A 12,096-nucleotide genomic window follows, 5' to 3' on the forward strand; every position below is an offset into this window, starting at 1 on the left:
AGCAAAGAAATGATGAAACTGTGATTTGGTGTATTTTTTAATGTTTGTAAAACTTGTTCTGTTGTTTCGGGAATGGCGTATTGTTGCAAAGGCAGTTCTTACATTTTTACACATTTCGATGGCTACATGTACATTTCAAGATTTTCTCTCAAAGGGTTTACCTGCTTTTCAAAGCATGTTATCTCAAACAAAAACAACCATGAATTTAAATCCCCACTTTGGACAGTTTGACATGCAGTCAAGCACTTGCATTCTTATATATCCTGAATCAGAGTACAGGTAATTTCCCTGTGCTAACAGTACTAGTGCACTCACTAGCAAAACGTGTTTTGCTGTTTTTCATTAATACACCCTCGGTTATTATTCAAAAATGATATTGGAATATATGCTGTGGACAAAGTCTCTACGGATGCATCATAGTTTATGAAAGCATGATTATTATTTTTTAATATTTGTAGTTAACTTAGTAAAGCTATTCGTTATGTTCTTATCCGGGTTGGTCTTGTTTAGAGTTATTCATAACGTTACTGTTGAAACAAAGCCGTTCTTGGGTGTCTCTAGCACCTGCTCTAGCATTGTTAAAATGACTGCCAGATGAGGGAAAGGATATGTTCGGCCTTCGTGTTATAGAATTACCACTTTCAGGAACTTTTAAGAGCCACAAAATCGGGGTTAATTTTTGGTCCAGGGATGTTTTTGGGTTTTGCTGGAAGCCCTAGGGATTTTTTTTTGGTCTTGACTTTTGGCTCCATTTGATCATCTCCGTCAATTGAAATTACCCCCCTGGGTATGTATGGGCGGTCGTTACCCCCAAAAATAAAATAAAAATAAAAAAATTAAATTCACCTGAAACTGCTGAGGTCTTGTATAAACAAATTTTATGATATTTTCAACGTCAAAATAGTTTTACAGAACACCCGAAGAATCAAGTCTTTTTTCCCTTACAAAGATAAACTAGCTCCTTCCTTCCAGGTCAAAAGTAGTGTACAGAGCAAACTGCTGGGATTGCAATGATTTCTACATAGGGAAAACGAAACGCCGATTACGTGACAGAAAAACAAAACATTTTAAAGCCCTAACTACAAATTGTCACGAATCTGCAATTGCTGATCACGTTTTCTCAACCAGTGTAACGTTTTTATATTTATCATAGTACACTTGAGTTTCCCAAAAATTGAAAGTAATAATTTTTCATCTTATTAGATGCCGATAACGATCTCAAATGTTACTTGTGAACAAAGAAATAAATATCCTCACCCTCTCCTCCCTTCCCCCACTACGGAAACTCTGTATCCCAGAAGGCAAATCGGCGTATGCCCGCTTCGCGTCAATGAGCCTTCCTACACAAGTACCGGCTGGTTCAAAAACCGAAAAATTATCACCGCAAAGTAGGTATTTTGTTTTCTTTTTGTATTTTTACTTGTCTTAAATCAAATTCAATCGCCTCGAAATGTGTGTCCGTTGAAATCGGAGCAATTTTGTCGCGTTTGTGGAACTTTTTGGCTCACGCACAGGATAAATAACACGCGGACAACGCTAGAGGTGAGAAATATTAGGTAAGATAATATTAGGTAAGATAGGTAAGATATAATAGTGTACAAATGTATCTAGTGAAGCTATGATCCTCGCGTTATGAACGCAATTTAGCAATTATCATGTAGAGAAGCCTGAAGAATTCAGGACTTTAACAGGGTTTGAACCCACGACCTTGCAATACCAGTGCAACACTCTAACCAACAGAGCTACATGTATGAAGCCACTGACGTTGGGAGCTAGTCATTTGTGGGTTCTAATGTTCCCCTGATGAATGAATCAACGACTTAAGTAATATCTATGAAATGAATCATATTGTCTTCATTATACCTAGGAGGATCATAGATTCACTTCATTTTATATCAGCAATTCATACAATGTATCTAACCACCCCTTTCTCTCGGGGTGTCTGGGGGCATGCCATTTTAAAAGAATGCTCCCAGACGCCCCATTTTAAAAACAAAAATAATGGATCACCAGACATGTTGATGTGCATCATAATTATTACACAGGTGAGCTTTCATTCTCTAAGTTTCAAACCTTGACCACCCACCTTGGTTGTCTTCAAATGATTTTAATGTACATGACGTGGAGCGATCAAAGCCCAGTTGAAGTAATGATTTTAATGCATTTGACGCTGCTTCCTCACGTGCGGATTCAACTGTCACTCCTGATCCATAGCATTTAATGGGAGGAATGCAAGATACATGTACTGTCACAAGTGTCAGGTACTCTCGTTCCTGGAAAATTATTAATATAAATCATTGGTTGAAAGTTGACTGACTGCCAAAAAATACTTCACAATGACTTTGCCTGGTTGCTTTTATCTCCACCAACATTTTATTGAATGACTCACTCTGTGAATAGACATAATCAGCTTCCATGTATTAATACATGTACCTGCGATTGATCACTTATGAGGAAGATGAGCCTAACTTATGTATTTTGCCTACCTGGACTACCCATGTTTTCCATAAAATTTCAATTTCTCTAAACTTTGCATCAGCTTTATTCAATAATTTTTCCTCTGGCAAAGACAACAGAATACTGGCCTCTTTTCTTTAGTTTGTATAATATCACAAAAAAACAAGAACCAACAAACCATACTTAAAAATAATAAGGATGCCCAGCCACACCACAGTGAAAAACAAAGAAAAAGCACAACCCCATCACCAACAGAGAGCATTAAATTGTGGAAGTCATCACCATTAAACCCCACTACTGCTGCATGCTCTTCGTGGATCAAAGTTCATGATTGGGTAAGTTTGTCCACAAAGCTTGCATGCCCAGCTCGAGCATAGAAATATGTTCAACGTGGATGGAGGGTATTCCAAACAAGAGTTCTGAGTGAATTTTTGTGGCTGGAAATGGATTCTGAGAGTGGTGCCCTGCCATTTCCTCAAAGATATTGAGACTGAAATGCTGCATCTTTTGTTTGTTTGTTATTTTTGCTCCTGAATTACATGTATGTGGATTGGTTTTGCCAGGCTTCAGTCAGTAGACTTTGGACAACCAGCCCATCCTGGCGGGCAAGAGATTTTTACATGCCACTTGCCCAGGGACAAGTTCTGTCAAAAATATTTGTTAGATCTTCATGTACCTGAAACTCAACTAAGGGCAACTGTACCTTTCCAAGCGTATGCATTAGTGACAATTCAATTATCTGGAGAACATTCTCAATGAAAAAAGAATGTCAGGAGAACAGAAGTTCTTTCTTTGAGCCAATATCACAAATACCATAATACTCTTTGTTTGTCCCTGCAAAATTTTGCATAAGCATTGTTTTTATTTTCAATTGGGACTTAAAATGGTCCCAAGAGAAACTGGAAACAATGCGCAAAATTTTGGATGTACAAAGAAAGAGTATTATGGTATTTTTGATACTGGCTAATTACAATAGTGTGGCCACGACCGAATTTACTTTACGCTGCAGTAAGAACGTCAAGTGTCCTCAAGGTTCTGGGTAATAAACTTAACTCCTTCTTTATAGACCACTCACCTTCATGTTAATTGTTTTTAGTCAATTTTGAATATATTTGGAGCTCCTGAGTCCCTCTAGCTCAGCGAGATGCAGAAGCGTCTGGACAGCTGTCAGAATGGGAGCAGCTGCCTTCACAACTGGTGCACCAGGCGCTTGGTTCAATTCACCTTGTACAACAGGCTCCTGAAAAATAAAAGCAAGGTCTCTCCCTCAAACCCTTTGAACAAATCTAATACCTTTGACTGACCATTACAACAAAACTGCTTCATGCCTACAGCTGTACATGTACCTAACAAGAGATGAATGAAGGGCTCCTGACGGAAAACAGAGTTTTTAATGCCTACTTCATGCCAATCTTGAATTAAACCTTGACAAACAATGCAACACAAGATTTTACATGTACCTGTGGTACTTCCTTCACTTGTGCATTAGGTGCGACCACTGAGGTCATTATGTCTGATCGCATGTGCTTTGCAAGTTCAGGGACCATGGGAAGCAAACCTGGCTTGAGCTGTCGGCGAAGTATAGTGGCTGTTTGGCTGCCGGAGGAGGGGTCATTGAATGGTCCTTTCGGTTCACTTTCTGTTTTCTCAATTTTTACACCTTTGTCACCCTACATAGGGAAATCACAATTTCCTTGTAATCGTCATCAAAATCAACATTATTATCCATGAGCGTACAATGGGTTGCCTGAGGTATGTGTTACTCAAAAACAGAAGGAAACTGAGTTGGGTGGTATTGAACTGCAGCATTCGCAGCAATTTTTTCAAGTTGGGGGTCATTAAGACCTTTTAAGGGGTGACCCAGAAGTCGTGCCAGCAGAGGCCCTTTGGCTCACACCTTCATACGACGAAACAGATCTTTTTCTGAGGTTAAAAACCTGGCTACCAGCCTATTAGTCATTTTTCAGAAAGGAAAAATTCCTGTCATCTTTAGAAAAAATAAGCACGCATTGCGTACGTGTGGTAGTGCAGTAACACAGCGCTTTATTCCATATTGCCAACAGAGCTGTCCTTTTCCCTGCCAGGAGATTCAAGTTGTCTTTGGGCAATATGTACCTCTAGTAGTACACAATATTGTTTTGGTATTGTGTATCATTGTAGTGCCATGGTAGAAGTCTTCGGTAAATAGCCCCCCTGAGAAGACATGTGGTTACTAGCAAAGTACTAAACCCAGAAAGATTGAAGAAAGTAAAACGGAATCGAAAAACATTGGCTTCTAGGCTGACATGCTGATCATTTTTAAGTTCCCTCACAACTTCTTTTCGTGAACCCTTCCTACAGTGTATTTCAATTGCGTGAGTGCAAACAAGACACAATCCGAGTCACAAGCATATGCAATTAAATAAATTTCTGACAGTTCACATCAAACCCTTTTTGAAAGAACCTTGACCATAAATAATGAAGCACAAAAGAGACAACAAGCTTTCATGCAAATACTTCTTCACTGTCGCATTAGTAAAATATTAGGAACAAAGCTCACTTGATATCCAACGGCGAAAAATGAAATTGTTGTCGAAGACCATTCCTTGTTGCTTTAAACATTCGAGATATTAATTTTTCACCGCCTTTCTTGTTTATCCAGATCCACTGAAGGTGTTCGATTCCTTCTCTGTCTTTGTTGAACCCTTAAGTTACCAGAGATTTTTCCATTTGGTTTCAGTGTTGTACATAACAGCACACTTGGCAAAATATTAGAAATACACTGTACAGCTCACTTTGATTTTGACTCGACGGGTGAAAGATTGTTGTCGAAGTCCATTACTCATCGCTTTTAAGATTGAAGATATTTATTTTTCACCACCTTTCTTGTTTATCCAATTGATGTTCCATTCTCACTGCGCCGCTTAGACGTATCCGCGCGCTTATATACTCTTTTTCCTCGACCTTGCTGTGTAATGTCATCAATGACCCCTGTGCATCACTGGTCAGCACCATGTAAAAACTGTTGGTCATGTTGATCGACGGCGGAAATGTAAAACGACGCTGACGATACCGTCTAAAAATGCCGGTGTTTGACCGTATCCACTCGTTAAATATATTTCAATGGTCTGAAATATCTTTGTCCGCAAAGGTAGGTACACAATATGTTCTCTTTCTTCAAGGAGTGTTTCTCGAAAACTGCCCAGAGCTCCATAAGGGTATATTTGGTTTAAAGATGCACTAAAACCCCATTCGCGTTACAATGACTTTTGACGCCATTGCAGGTTAATTAAATGTTCTCCTGTGTGCACCAGAGAAATCTACACATTACCCCAACCCCCTCAAACCTAACAAAATACGCACAGAAGACTCTATGCACAAAGACACCACTTAGCAGGGGAGAGTCAGGCAAGGCTTTTACCAACACGGAAAAAAATTTAAAAAACAGCAAAATGAAACAAAGATTCTGACTGGGTTTGGCAACCCAGTAATTATCCTTTCCAGGCCATTCACTATTAACAAAAACTTAAGTTCTCAAGCAAAACTGGGTTAAACACCCCGACAACCAATAGAATTTGGTCTCACTTAACCCATTGACACCAGGGATTGAGACAAAACAGATTTTACCATAACGCCAGATGATACTCATCAACTAGGGGCGTCCTAGGGCATTTGAGGTGTCAATGGGATAAGCAGTCAAAACTATGTCCCCTCCATTAATTTACCCATTGACACCTGGGAGTGAGACGACAGATTTTACTCTGTCTAATGCCAGTTGATTTTACTCATCAACTGGGGGCGTCCCAGGGAATTTGAGGTGTCCATGGGTTAACAAGGACATAAACTCAGTAAAAAGGGTGTCAAGGAAAGGTGCAAAATAGGTCCTTAACCTGTTGACACCCAAACCACTGAGCCTGAACCGGCTAGCCTCGTCAATGGGAACCCCCCGGAGTCAATGGGTTAACCATGTTCCTAAGAGTGATACAGTACTTATAGATTTTACTGTCTCTGTCTAATGGTCACTTCAGTGGTTACTCATTTAGATCACAAAGCTAGTGTAGTTAATTAAATCAGTTTTAAACAATAGGAAGGAAGTCTGCATGACTGTTTATGCTCTACATGTACGTGCACAAAGTGGCAAACAACCAATTCTGTCAGGAGAATGTTCAGTAATCGGAGCTGTTGGTCACTCTCGCTTACATGTAACCAAATCCAAAGAGTGTGTACTATTACGCCCCATCAGAACTATACTGTCTACAGTGTAATTCACTGACTGCATTCAAAAATGTCAATCACAGTATTACTGTGTCACTTTTAACATCACTTAAAATGCTAAAAATTGACAAAATTTGGTGAACAGCACCATGGTGCTTCAAACAACTTGGCTTGATAACATGCTCTTTTAAATGTGGCAAAAGGCAATACTGACAGACGTGGAAGCAAAAGTTTAATATTCTCCAAATAAAAACATTATGTGAGGATTTAAAAATAAAAATTAATACATGGTTTTGGATATGTGGAAAACCCAGGGCTCCTACAAAGATTATTTTTGGCCCCTATTTCAAAGTTTTAGACGTTGTTTAATTAACCAGGATATTTGAATCAAGGTTTCCTTTCAAACATAATACCCATTCCCCCCCGAAACCCACCACGGGTATTCTCTTCGCTTTGGCTCTGTTGTTTAATAGTGGTGTTAAATTAGTTGCCAGGACTTAACGAATGAACAATTTTTGTACTCATTAATATCAATAATATAGTTGCTGGTGCCCTTGTAAGTCAGCTGTAGCTGCAAGAGGGGTAAATAAACTGATCGATCGATCAATCAATCAATCAATCAATCAATCAATCAATCAATCAATCAATCAATCCATCAATCAAACAGTTTTCTTTGAGTTTAGACCAACACAAAATCATTAATTTGTTATCAATGACTTATTGTTAAGGCCACTCTTACCTGAGCACTAGCTGGCTTTACTTCTGCAGAGCGAAAGCCAATCAGCTTCAACATTGCTTCGGCAGCCCTCTTTTTAGCTTCTTTTTTGTTTGGGCCTGCTCCTGAGGCAGAGTGAGGCCCCACTATCACTTGAATGGTGAATTCTCGTTCCTGTGCATTTGCCCCCTGATGAAGGAGTTGATACATTGGGGGTTCTTCACCTCTGCACTGGAATAACTGCCCAAGGATGTTGACAGGATTTAAGGTAGGATCAATATCTCCTTTTGTTTTCTTGTCATTTGCTATGCGAGGTCCATGACGAACAAACCATCCAACTTTCTTGAGGTTTTCATCTTGGGCAGGCAGCTCTGGTAGGCAGCTCTGGTAGGCAGGCAGCTCTTGGAGCATTTTCCTTGCTGCCTCTTGTTTGGCATCCTTTTTCTTACAACCCTCACCCTGAGTCACAAATTCACCCACAGTCATGCTCACCACAAAGCGTTTCATGTGAGGAGGACCACTGCTACTCACATCTTCAAATCCAACTAGAAGTTTGCGCTTTGAAGCTATTTCACATAACTGGCTAATTTCTGATTTTAATTCTCGGGTGGTGCTTTTTGGTGAAGACTCTGGTTGCGAAACAATACTTTCATTACCATTCTGGACCACAGCTTCTATATTAGCAGGCTTGATTAATTCTCCCTGTTCTCCAGCAGCAGCAAGTGCCTCTCTGATTACTCTAACAGCTTTTGACGCAGCATTTTTTTGAGCAGCTCGCTTGTCACAACCTTCACCATAGAATTCTTGATCTCCCATTATAAGCTTAACACAGGCGATCCTTGGTATACGTGGAGGTGCAGAGCGTGGATGGTAGTCATTATGTATGTATGAGCGGTAGTGATTGTCTTGTCCTGTGTAGGGGTGAAGCATCCCATAAGGTGATCGTGGACGGCGAAAGCCTCCATGATGGTACCCTGGTATCTGATGTTGCATTTGAAAGGCTTGATAACCCATGTTAACAGGATGTTGGTAAGCCATTTTGGGTGCCAGCTCCTCGTACTTGATCAACTTGCCAAGCTTCATGGCCAAAACGTTGAGTTCAACAGTTGGGGTGACATGAACCTGTTGAACTCTAGGTTTTCCGACTTCTGGCATACAAAGGCCACATTTCTCTAGTCCCAAATTAGCGGCAGCGTGCTTCGCAGCCCTGATGCTTGTAGCTTTGCCCTCCCAAGTACCAACATCGCCCAGAGTAAGTTGAACGGTAAAGGTTCGCTTGTGAGCTGGTCCGCTTTCCTCGGTGACTTTGTATTCTGGGTTTAACTTGTTCGCTTTTGCAAGTTCGTTCATCAAGCTGACTGGTGTTTTTTGGACCATGGTGAGGAATTGGGAACTTGATAAAGCGAATTATCTAAAACTGGTCGTAAAGAATAGAGAAGAAAGACGACTTTAAGTAACGAGTCGAGAGACGAATAACAAGAAGGTTTAAAAGATGGCCACTTCCACTGTGAGATCCGAAGTTTATCGTTCGAAATTACCAAAAATTTCTGCAAAGAAATAGGTGGTAATTACCAAGAAAAGAAGAGAAGAAACAGCGAGGAGGCCTCACACTTTTGAAGAAATTTGTTTTCTTTCAAAAGTGGACAAAATCGCCGAACATGAGGTCTGCTCGCTTTTTGCGGGGCAGGTACAAAACACAGGCCACAGGGCACAGGTCATAGGTCATTGTTTTACTAATACAGAATGTATCCTAAACATTCATAAAAGCTAACCTTAAGCCTAATTAGGCCTAAACTTAAGGTTAGCTCTTATGAATGTTTAGGATACTTTCTGTATTGGTAAAACAATGACCTGTGCCCTGTGACCTGTGACCTGTGTTTTGTACCTGCCGCTTTTTGCGTCACTCGGAAGGAACTGGTATCCCAATAGGCCTTAAGCCCGTGAAGGGGTTTTTGTAAAATCAGGAATCCGGAACCTGAAATCCGAAATCCGGAATATAGCATACTAGTAGAGTCGATTCAAATGATCTAATACCTTTCAAAATGTTTACTTTCATTTGCTGAGAAATCAGTCGCTTGCTGATTCCTTTTGGGGCAACGCTAAAACCCGGAATCTGGAATCCGGAATCACAGTACAATACAGAGAGTAAACACTATCCTAAACATTCATAAAAGCTAACCGTAGGCCTAAAAACGTTTGTTTAGGCCTAATTAGGGTTAAGGTTAGGGTTAGGGTTAGGGTTGCCCTTCCTTTTGAGGGGGGATGAGTTTTTTAATCTTAATCGTGAGGTGATTGCCATTGGCATTATTGTTCTCACGCTCTACTTAGAGTCGATTTAATTAATGACAATTAATTTGATATGCCAAATAATTTCTTTTTACACAACTTCCACGAAGATCCGCTCGCAGTACCATCTTTTTTAGGTCGTATCTCCAATCAACTACTATCAAGATCAAGAAATCATTGAAAGCCATTGTCACGCCGCCCGACACTTATGAAAAAAACTATAAAATGAGAATCGGGAGTCTTCCCTTGTCATGGAATGGCAGAATTACCCAGAATTCTTTTTGGGCATGAGCGAGGCAACTTAAGAAGCAGGAGACTGGCCCTCATCGAATGGCTGAAGCGCGACCAGAGGAAATGATTTCTAGCCAGATACTCAGGAGTAGGCCTGGTGTGTGCTGTTAACGTAGATTTTGGATTTCTGAACAAGTTTTTATCATAGAAAATTCGCGACAAAGTTGTGCTTTCATTTCGCTGTAATTCTCGTGTCAAAGAAACGGTATAATAATGTAAATAATAGAATAACGATATTTATATTTGCAGATTACCTGTCGTCTTACTACGAAAGTCAAGCTCACATCTCTGTGCAATAAGCGCATTCAAAATTTCCTCATATTACTTGGTAAAAGTATGCGTTTTTTTTTGGTTTTATTATTAATTTTTTTTTTTTGCTTTTTTTTTTTGAAAAAAGGGTTTTTCTGCTTATAAGAGAAATACGTTATGCATGATCTTCGCAGAAATTACATTCTGTTCCTCAATAAACCTGGAACAACTAGTTATGGTCTTAGTTCTCGTTTTTCTTACGTATCAGATAAGTTGCGGAATTCGCTACCTGATTTTATCCGTACCTATGAGTTTACTGGTTTTAAAAAAGAATCCAGGGCCGCATTTTGTATAACGGCTTTTCTTTTTAATGAATATATCTTTAAATATTATGTATTTAGTAGGTATCTGTATATGCTTTGTATTTTAGATGTAAATGTAATGTCTCGAAGATATTAGCTCCTGTAGTTATTCGGAAAAAGCCTATGACTGTATGTATGTTACCTTTAGGAGGGCGCATGCGCACACTTTGTAATCTAAGTACTGTAATGAAAACTAGCTTTAACTTTATTTCATATCTGCTTTTTTACTCAGTCTGTAATGATTTTAAAGAGTATCAAGTATTTATGAGTCAATGAATCAATGAGTCAGTGAGTTAGTGCAGTTACCCTAACCCATAAAATGAAAGCTAAAATTTCATAGAGTGCTTAGGCCTAATCACTGAAACGAAGGCTTAGGCTTAATCAATAAATTATTGCTATATTGACTTTGAATCTCATTGACTCATGACTCATTGACTCATTGACCATTTGACTCATAAATCATGAGACCTCGATTTTAAAGTGTCAACGGTTTGTAGTACGAAAAAAAAAGGTTTCTCTGCCGAACACTTAGCCTGCTCAGATCTCACGTAACATTTTAGCCATGGTTTAATTAAGGATTATCATTAATGTTGTAGTTGTCTAAAATCCATTCATGAACAACTAAGAGAAATACATTTGATCTAATTCATCTTTGATTCATGTTCCGTCAGGAATAGGAGGCATTGGAGTTAACCTTCCACTGCATACCCATGTTCTCCGTCGAGTGAAAAAAATATAAATTGACTACAATTATAATTTTAATGCTAGTCATCATTCGAATTGAGGAATCTTTGAGTAAGGCAGTGAATTTAAGGAAGAAAACCTTCGTTATCCATAATTTGTCTTTATAAGCACCAGCGTTATGGGTTCTGGGGATAAGTCGTGTATGCAACGGGATTGGAATGGCACCCACAAATAAGGTAACATCATAGAAAAAAGGCCTTTGTTGCCTTCCATTTTGGTCGGCTTCTTGTCTTGCTCATGTCGTACATGGTCCAGTGGCCAATATCAATGAAACTTATGATGAAATGCGAGGTTAATATTAATGTTTCCCCATGGAAAAATTACAAAAATGCTTTTACAATTCAATATTTGGATGAAGGTATGGGAGACTATTTTCAAAACGTCCTGTAAGTGATTGTTTTGTTTTGACTGATGAAGATGAAGAAAGGTGGAACATCTTTTCCTTACATGCCACTTTGGCTTGCAGGAAATTGGGCAGGTGTCTTTTTTTACCTACATCATTCAGTACTGACTTTTTCCCAACCCACCTAAATTGGTTCTGTATTTTCTGTAGATAAAGGAGGCGAAATGCGAGATACAAAAACCCTCAACTTGGCGCGCAACATTGTTTCGTTGCAAGTTTGGGTCGATGTTTCCCGTTTTTCACCTTGCATGATCAACTTGTCGCGCAACAAAAACATTTGTTGCGGGTTGAAGAACGTTGTTGCGAAAACTAGAGCGCGGGTCTACTCTGAGCAACAAATTTTGGCTTTGTAGCTCATTTTTCATCAAGCTCACAACTTGTCGCGCAACCAATGT

The 12,096-nt window shown here is 39.4% G+C and overlaps 1 pseudogene; it reads right to left on the reverse strand.

Annotated features, from left to right (window-relative positions):
* Positions 1-770: 770 nt before the first annotated feature.
* LOC138035442 (double-stranded RNA-binding protein Staufen homolog 2-like) lies at positions 771-8,743 on the reverse strand (annotated as a pseudogene).
* Positions 8,744-12,096: the final 3,353 nt, after the last annotated feature.

The sequence above is a fragment of the Montipora capricornis genome, unplaced genomic scaffold (assembly GCF_036669925.1).
Source record: "Montipora capricornis isolate CH-2021 unplaced genomic scaffold, ASM3666992v2 scaffold_391, whole genome shotgun sequence".
In the NCBI taxonomy this organism is placed as follows: domain Eukaryota; kingdom Metazoa; phylum Cnidaria; class Anthozoa; order Scleractinia; family Acroporidae; genus Montipora; species Montipora capricornis.